Here is a 674-nt window from a genome sequence, read left to right as displayed (position 1 = left end):
CCACTGACATGTAAAGTGAGTACCACTGATTATCTGGTTATCACAGCACAGTGGGTAGGATATATTAGGCAGCAAGTTAACATTTTGTTTTCAAAGTTGATGTGTTAGAAGCAGGAAAAATGGGCAGCGTGAGGATTTGAGAGACTTTGACAAGGGTTTTTGTGATGGCTAGACGACTGGGTCAGAGCATTTCCAAAACTGCAGCTCTTGTGTTAGGGTCCAGCATATGAGCTACTGTAGCTCAAATTGCTGAAAAAGTTCATGTTGGTTTGGATAGAAAGGTGTCAGAACACACAGTGCATCACAGTTTGTTGTGTATGGAGCTGCATAACATTATGTTATGTTATGTTATGGCTGATTGGTGTATATTTGTGTTACTTGTGACATTTTCATTGTCTAATTTCCAGCAATTCAGAGTTTGGGGAAGTACATCACATACTAAAGGTGCGAGATCGTCTTTAGAGTTATGTGTCTTTATAGAGGAGTTAGAAGAGTTAGAAAGTTTCTAGTAATTGGATAGTTTTAATGAAGGATCTCCTTCTGCAGTCATTGCCACTTGAACACTGGTGGCGTCTGCAGCTGAAAATTAAGTTTTTTTTCAATTCTGCCTTGACCAATCTAATCTCCAGCAACAGTCAAAGAGAAAAGACAAATCCTTATGATTGGAAAATGTA

The sequence above is a fragment of the Morone saxatilis genome, unplaced genomic scaffold (genome assembly GCF_004916995.1).
Source record: "Morone saxatilis isolate NCDOM2014 unplaced genomic scaffold, NCSU_SB_2.0 Contig17, whole genome shotgun sequence".
Classification (NCBI taxonomy): domain Eukaryota; kingdom Metazoa; phylum Chordata; class Actinopteri; family Moronidae; genus Morone; species Morone saxatilis.
This window is presented reverse-complemented; position numbering follows the sequence as displayed.